The sequence below is a fragment of the Carlito syrichta genome, unplaced genomic scaffold (assembly GCF_000164805.1).
Source record: "Carlito syrichta isolate Samal-C Ts95f unplaced genomic scaffold, Tarsius_syrichta-2.0.1 Scaffold305654, whole genome shotgun sequence".
In the NCBI taxonomy this organism is placed as follows: Eukaryota; Metazoa; Chordata; class Mammalia; order Primates; family Tarsiidae; genus Carlito; species Carlito syrichta.
In genome coordinates, this window is record NW_007249750.1 from 1,033,394 (window position 1) to 1,038,431 (window position 5,038).

At 38.6% G+C, this 5,038-nt stretch overlaps 1 long non-coding RNA gene across 1 annotated transcript in view; it reads left to right on the forward strand.

Annotated features, from left to right (window-relative positions):
- Positions 1-5,038, forward strand: part of LOC110595984 — a 23,685-nt gene that overhangs the window by 10,630 nt on the left and 8,017 nt on the right. Inside the window, exon 2 of the long non-coding RNA XR_002482197.1 lies at positions 4,431-4,501. This is a non-coding gene — a long non-coding RNA (uncharacterized LOC110595984). The remainder of the gene's footprint in view (positions 1-4,430; positions 4,502-5,038) is intronic.

Here is a 5,038-nt window from a genome sequence, read left to right on the forward strand (position 1 = left end):
GAGGCTGTGGTGGCCGGGAGCGGCCACTGCACTCCAGTCTGGGTGACAGAGTGAGACTCCAACTCACACACACACACAAAAAATTATTTCCATTTGGAGAAAAATGTTGCTCTGCTGGGCAGTAACAACTGTAATTGCCACAATATTCTCAAAGTAATACCTAGATTTGGACACAAACCAGGAATTTTAAATATCATGCATATCAGTACAATGGGGTTGCATATATAAATGATAATTATCAGAATATATTATAAAAATATTTTAATTTTATCATATATTATTAATATTTATAACATGATTTTTATTACCATCTCCTAAAGGAATTTATGGATCTAGATATTATTTCTTTGGTTTTTTTTTGAGTTGGAGTCTCACTCTGACGCCCAGGCTGGAGTGCAGTGGCACGTTCACGGCCACCCCAGAGTCGACCTGCCTTTCACCTTCCAAGTAGCCGGAACTACAGGCATGTGTTCCACCACGCCTGGCTAATTTTTGATTTATTGTAGAGATGAGGTCTCGCCAAGTTGCCCAGGCTGGTCTCGAACCCCGGCCTCAGGCAATCTGCTCTCCTTAGCTTCCCAAAGTGCTGGGATTACAGGCTGAGCCACCGAGCCCAGCTATTTCTTACGTTTTATAAAAAATATTTTTCAATGTTGGGATACTCTCAAAACCAAAAATAGGAATATTTTGCTTGATTGGTTTAAATTTCTCTTCAAAGAGACCACCTTTTCATATACATTGACCACAGAGGTTTCTATTTTATATATATATATATATACATACATATTTATACATACATATATATACATATATCATTTTATTATAGAGATGTGGAGTACAAGTCAGGATTAGACACATAAGTAATCTATGTACAGTTGAAGCTTGGGCCTCCAACTGGTCCTTACTTCCCCTGGTTTAGGACCAGTACCCTTTGCTATGTGCCCCCACCCCAGCAGTGTCCTGTGACTGCCAATCCCTCCCTTTTGCTATTATGATTAATGTTCAGGTCCCACTTATGAGTGAAAACATGTGGTATTCAGTTCTTTGTTTCTGTGATAGATCACTAAGTATGATTGTCTCCAACTCAATCCAATTTGCTGCAAAGTCCATGATTTTGTCCTTCTTTATGGCTATGTAATATTCCATCGTGTATATGTACATTTTCTTTATCCAGCCCACTTTTGATGGGCAGGGTTGGTTCCATGTTTTTGCTATTGTGAGTAGTGTGGCAATAAACATGCGTGTGCAGGTGCCTTTTTTGTAGAATGATTTATGTTCCTCTGGGTATATTCCCAGAAGGGGGATTACTGGATCGGATGGAAGGTCAATTTCTAGTTCCTTTAGAAATCGCCACACTATTTTCTTTTCTTTCTTTCTTTTTTTTGAGTTGGAGTCTCACTCTGTCACCCAGACTGGAGTGCAGTGGCCGCCCCCGGCCACCACAGGCTCTACCTGCTGGGCTCCAGCAATCCTTCCGCCTCAGCCTTCCAGTAGCTGGAACTACAGGCATGTGCTACCATGCCCGGCTAATTTTTTGATTTATTGTAGAGATGAGGTCTCGCCAAGTTGCCCAGGCGGGTCTTGAACCCGCGGGCTCAGGCAATCCACTCACCTCAGCCTCCCAAAGTGCAGGATTACAGCCTGAGCCACCGAACCTTGCTTGCCACACTATTTTCAGTAGAGATTGGACTAGTCTGCACTCCCACTAACAGTGTAGAAGCATCCCTTTTCTCTGCACCTGTGCCAGCCTCTGTTGTTTTTTGATTTATTAAGGATGGCCATCCTTATTGGAGTTAGGTGGTATCTCAATGTGGTTTTGATTTACATTTCTCTGATGATTAGTGAGGCTGAGTGTTTTTTCGTGTATCTGTTGGCTGCTCATATGTCTTTTTTTGAGAAGGTCAATTTATGTCCTCTGCCCTTTTTTTAAATAGGGCTGTTTTTTTCCCCTTTGGCTTGTTTGAACTCCTTGTAGATCGTGGATGTAAGAACTTTGTCATATACACAATTAACAAATATTTTCCCCCATTCTTTGGGTTGTTTCCCCTCTCTCTTGGTGGTTTCTTTTGCTGTGCAACAGCTTTTCAGTTTGATGAGGTTCCATTTATTTTTCTTATCTTTTATGGCATTCGCTTTGGGGATTTGATCAAGAATTGGTTGCCTACTCCAATGTGCAGAAGAGTGTTTCCTGTGTTTTATTCTAGGATTCTTATAGTTTGAGGTTTTACATTTAGGTCTTTGATTCTTTTAGAGTTGGTTTTGTATATGGTGTTAGGTAGGGGTCCTGTTTCATTCTTCTGCATGTAGTCAGCCAGTTTTCCCAGCACCATTTGCTAAATAAGGTCTCCTCTCCCCAGTGCTTATTATTGATGGCTTTGTTGAAGATGAGTTGGTTGAGAGATTGAGTTTGTGCTTCTGGAATTTCTGTCCTGTTCCATTGGTCTATATACCTGTTCTTATACCAGTACCAGGCTGTTTTGATTATTATAGCCTTATAGTAGAGTTTAAAGTCTGGAACTGTGATATCTCCTGCTTTGTTTCATTTGCTGAGGATTGTTTTGGCTATTGGTGCTCTTTTTTGTTTCCATATAATTTCTGTATTGTCATTTCCAGGTAATTTGATGGGTATTGCATTGAATCTGTAGATTGCCTTGGATAGGATGGACGTCTTGACAATACTGATTCTTCTAATCTATGAGCAAAGGATGTTTTTCTATTTGTTTTGTAATCTTTGATTTCTTTGAGCAGTGTTTTATAGTTCTCATTGTAAAGGTCTTTCAATTCTCTAGTTAGTAGATGCCAAGGTATTTCTTTCTTTCTTTCTTTTTTTTTTTGAGTTGGAGTCTTACTCCATTGCCCAGGCTGGAATGCAGTGGCACGCATGCTCACAGCCATCCCAGGGTTGACCTGCTGGGTTCAGGTGATCCTTCTGCCTCAGCCTTCAAAGTAGCCGGAACTCTAGGTGTGTGCTACCATGCCTGGCTAATTTTTTGATTTATTGTAGAGATGAATGAGGTCTTGCCAAGTTGCCCAGGCTATTCTCGAACCCATGGACTCAGGCAATCCCCTTGCCTTGGCCTCCCAAAGTGCTGGGATTACAGGCTTGAGCCACCACACCTGGCCTTGCCAAGGTATTTCTTTGTGTGTGTGTGTGTGTGTGTGTGTGTGTGTGTGTGTCTATTGTAAAAGAGATTGTGCTTTTTATTTGGATCTCTGCCTGCTTACTTCTGGTGTATAGAAATGCAACTATCTTTTACATGTCGATTTTGTACCCCAAAACTTTACCAAAGTCATTTATCATCAATACAAGGAGGTTTTGATGGACTCTGTTGGGTTTTCAAGGTATAGGATCGTATTGTCTACAAAGAGAGATAGCTTAACTTCCTCTTTTCCTATTTGGATACCCCTGATTTCCTTTTCTTTCCTGATTGCTCTAGCAAGGACTTCTAAGCACTATGTTGAATAGGAGGGGTGAGAATGGGCAGCCTTGTCTTGTTCCCATTTTTAGGGGGAATGCTTTCAACTTCTGTCCATTGAACAATATGTTGGTTGTGGGTTTATCATAGATGGCTCTTATTGTTTTGAGGAATGTTCCTTCTGTGCCTAGGTGTTCAAGGGTTTTTATCAAGAAAGGATGCTGGATTTTGTAGGAAGCATTTTCTGCAGCTAATGATATAATTATGTGGTTCTTATTTTTACATCTGTTAATGTATTGAATTATGCTTATGGTCTTGTGGATGTTGAACCAGGCTTGCATCCTGGGAATGAAGCCTGCTTGGTCATGATGGATGATTCTTGAGATGTGTTGTTGTATCCAGTTTGCTAGAATCTTACTGAGAATTTTTGCATTTATGTTCATCAAGGAGATTGGCCTGTATTTTCTTTCCTTGTTGGGTCTTTGCCAGGTTTGGGTATCAGTGTGATATTAGCTTCATAAAATGATTTGGAGAGAATTCCATCTTACTTGATTGCCTGGCATACTTTTGATAAGATTGGTAACAGTTCCTCCTTTTATGTTCTGTAGAATTCAGCTGGAAAGCCATCTGATCCAGGGCTTTTTTTTTTTTGGTAGGTAGATTTCTTGTGATGGAGTCAGTTTGCCAGACTGTTACTGGTCTGTTTAGGATTTCAGTTTCTTCTTGTGTCAACCTTGGAAGGTTGTGTGATGTCAGAAAGTCCTCCATTTCCTTGAGGTTTTCTAGTTTATTTCCAAACAGGTGTGCATAGTAATCTCTGATAATCTTCTGAATTTCTTCAAGGTTGGTTGTGACTTAATCTTTTGTGTTTCTTATTGTATTTATTTGGGTTTTCTTTCTCATTTCTTAGTCAGTCTGTCTAGGGGCCCAACAATCTTATTCATCCTTTCAAAAAGCCAGCTTTTTGTCTTGTGGATTTCTTTCTATGATATTTTTGTCTTCTATGCCCTGCAGTTGCAACTTTGTTTTGATGATCTGGATCAGAGAATGGTTTCCACAGAAATTAGTTTTAGGATCATTTGTAGGTAAGTCTCCTTCATATTCATACAAATTCTTCTATATTTCATATGTGATTTCTTTATATTTAGGAAAAAAATTTCTCTAAAATTAAAAAATATTTTAATCATTTTAAATAGTTTTATAAAATAAATTTTTGTTAATAATTTTAGTAGCAAGAAACTTTATTTGGTATGTTAATCCCAAATAACTATAGATAGTACAAATTCAAAATTATTTTTATTTTATTTTTCAACAAATACCATGATTCACTTTTCTTTTGAAAATCTTCTGTTGTTTCACTGAACTCTTTTTGAACATTTCATATCTTATCTAAATTAAATCTAATTGCCTTAACAACATTCCTCTAGATTACTAATTTGTATTCCAGAATGGTTGTAAGGTCAAATTGGATATTTTTTTCATCACAATTGTTCCATCTTTGAGCAGACCTAGGAAATATGTAATTTTTAAACTTTTTCAATGACGGTCTATCAGAATGGCTGAGGCCACATCTTTTTTTTTTTTTTTGAGTTGGAGTCTCACTCTGTCACCCAGACTGGGTG